A 3439-nucleotide genomic window follows, 5' to 3' on the forward strand; every position below is an offset into this window, starting at 1 on the left:
ACATAAATATTTCTATATTTTATCTTTTTATCTATCATTTAAATAAAGGTCTGTATATAGATATTTTTATCTACATTAGTACTTTTATCTGTCTATTTATACTCATCTGTCTAGAATTAAAGAGAGTGAAAGAGAGGAGACAGAGTTTTCTTCTTTCTTTTCTAGTATGTGTAGACAACACACCAATGTTCCTGGATCAGCATGGCACACTTGGTGTCTGCTCACGTTCAGTGGAACAAAGCACGTCATATGGTAAAGCATGCCATCACTGCCCTGAAAAACAACGTTGTTGTCATAGTGGGAGGCATTCGAGAGATAAATAAATAAAAATCATGACATTTGATTTTACTAAAATGCGAATGTAAATAATTGGAAATAATTACCAAATCTACTGTACTTAATACACTTTATAAATATTCACTGTGATAATGGACAATTACCAAAAAAGGCTCCAGTTAACATAGTATTTTTTCCAAAGAAGCAATAGTTGACAATATTTTCAACCACAAAAATAATGAGACACGAAGGTATTACTATAACATATTTAAGTATAACACAAAATGATAAAAATAATAGCGACAATAACTGACAACGTAGGATGTTATGCAACTAAATTACTTTCAAAAATGTTGGTTGAATGTAGAAATATTTAAACTAAACATGACTGAGTCTATCAATAGAATGTTTGCACTAAGAGAGATTCTAAAAGAGTACTGTAGCCCATTTCCACAAAAGAAAATAATCCAAGATGAATGAATTTAAAGTACAGGAAATCATTTAAAATAAGATAGGAATAAATATGTTGGTAACTAAATATTATCAGTAATAACAATAATTGACATCCTAGAATGCCATGCAATGAAAATACATTCAAAAGTGTTGATTAAATATAAAAATACTTAGACTAAATTTGAATGAATCTATCATTAGAATTCTTACACCAACAGAGCTTCTAAAAGAGTACTATAGTCCATATCCACAAAAGAAAATGATCCTAGATGAAAGAATTAAAGGTACAGGAAGTCATTTTAAAAAGAGAGGAGTAAATATGTTGGTAAATAGATATTATTGGTTTACATCCCTCATATATTCTTTCAAAATTATAACTTTTTTAAGTCCTGGATAAAATATCATCTCTTCCACAAACTCTTCTCAGATGCCCAGAATGAGAATTCATGCCTCTGCTTTCCAACCTGTCACAGTTATAGCACATTTTCATTTTTCCTAAGCTCCTTGTGTAACTATCCCATAGTAAGCTGCTTAAGAGTAAAGCCAATGATGTGTAGTTTTATATTTAATTTTCCATTAAGCAAAGTAACTTGAAAATAGCATATAGTCCATGTCAATAAATAAAAATAATAATTTATCTTGGTCCATCTGTAATTGAATCATCATAAATACAGATGATCGTCAATTGTATTTTAAACTAATACATTCAATGATTCTTTAAAAAAGATTATCAGTTTAGCCTTAGTCCTAGAAATGTCTCAAGTTTGTCACACTTATGAAATCTATTGACACAAAACTGACCAAAATTTTCTCCAAATGTATTTTATTTTCTTCATGTAAACTCTGAGATAACAGAATATAGTCACTTTACTATCATGTATTGATAATTTCAATACTTTTAGGTTAAAAACTTTCATTTGGAAAATTACAGCTAGTCACTCTAGTAAGGTCTTATTATCCTCAGGTTTTTTGGCTTCTGATTTTCACTATAAAGTTTTTAATGGAAATTTATTTTTGTTTATCATTCTCAGGATTCTCTAAGATTTTAGAATTTTTGTTAGTGTTTTTAATTTTTTTGAAGAAAATAGAATTCATTAACTTTCCAAATATTACTTTTCTTAATTCCTCCCTTTTCTCTTACTGGGACTAAGATTAAATGTATTTTACTCTCTCCTCTATAATTTCTGTCTATTTTTAACTGCAGTTAAAATATTGGAAATTTAATTTTCACATCTAAGAAGTTTACTTTCTCTGTCAGGTGAGTCTAATACATTGTCAAAAGTATGAATTTAGTACAGTGCTTACATTTTAATAGACTTTCTTAATTCTAGAAATTGTCTTGGGTTCTCTTTTAATCTAATATGTAACTCATCATCTGTTTTTTCCTTCAGATATTTTCAAGCTTCTCTCCCTTTCTACTGTGTCTCTTTCTGTAACATAATTTATTAGTTCAGTACTTGATCATTTCCAAAATTCATATATTTTTAAGTAGTTAACTACTTAGTCTTACACAATATACACTAAGATTTAGGAATATGCTAAAGAGTATCAACATACATTTTTTTACATATATCATCTCCATGGAACACACATCAGCATATTAATATATAGCAGGTTATTATGATATTGATGAATATAATCAGTTTTGTCCATAGGCGTGATTCCTATTGTGGAGTTACACACTATTCACTCTGCCATAGCTGATAATTTATGGAACAGAAAAATTCAGAGAGGAAAAGATGTAAATCCTCCTAAGCAGTGAGGCCAGAGCTTTCCTCAATTGTTTAATCACAGAGTAATATCAAAATCTTTAAACCAGTTTATTGAACACATTGTTGACAATAACATTTGTTACTGTGCTCTGTATATACACAACGGTTATCAGAGAAATGGTATCTTTTCTATCTCAACTTCCCAACATCCACTCTGGGCTTTTTCAATTATTCATGAATGAAATAACAGCTTTCTCTATTAATAATGTAAGAGACTATTTAAGGTAAAATGTAACTGGCAAAAGAATGAAAGTTTTGGCAACTTTTATGATACCAATTTATCTAGCATTTTCTGTCATTAATCATTTTGCCATCTATGGTAGGAAATGTGCTCAGGGACAGAAGACAGGCAAGATCATTATACTTTAATAAAATACATTTTTTTTTCTTATCATAGCATAGTTTCCTAAGAGCAAGTTAAAATTTTTGTTGGTTTATTTGTTTTTCGAATTTAAATTTTAAAATACTTAGAAGAAATTAAGAATAACATTTTATATTTTAGTTCTATCTTTTCACTCTTATAGTAAATATTTTACATGGTGCAATGTTGTTAGCTAAGATGAATGTGGATAAAATTCAGTGAAAAAATTTCTCCACAGAATATTTATTATCTTTCTACATAGAACTAGCCTTTACTCTGAATGTTGTAGACGTATATTTAAAAAAAACCCAAATTTCTAAATTGATACTTTATAGCAATGCAAACTTTAACTTGAATGCTTATAAAAATAGCTATTTTTAACAATATGAAGCATACTACCTATGTAAGAGACAATACTTGATTCTAAAAACACAAAGACAAATCATACATGATAATTGCCTTCAAGGAGGTTGTTTCTTGGTTATCCTTAGTAGAAAGGCTACCAATCGTTTCTAATTGGTTAACTAACATAAACATTTAAGCTTTGACAGGCAGTTCTGACACTGCATTTTTTATC

The sequence above is a fragment of the Cebus imitator genome, unplaced genomic scaffold (assembly GCF_001604975.1).
Source record: "Cebus imitator isolate Cc_AM_T3 unplaced genomic scaffold, Cebus_imitator-1.0 Scaffold133, whole genome shotgun sequence".
NCBI classification, from domain to species: domain Eukaryota; kingdom Metazoa; phylum Chordata; class Mammalia; order Primates; family Cebidae; genus Cebus; species Cebus imitator.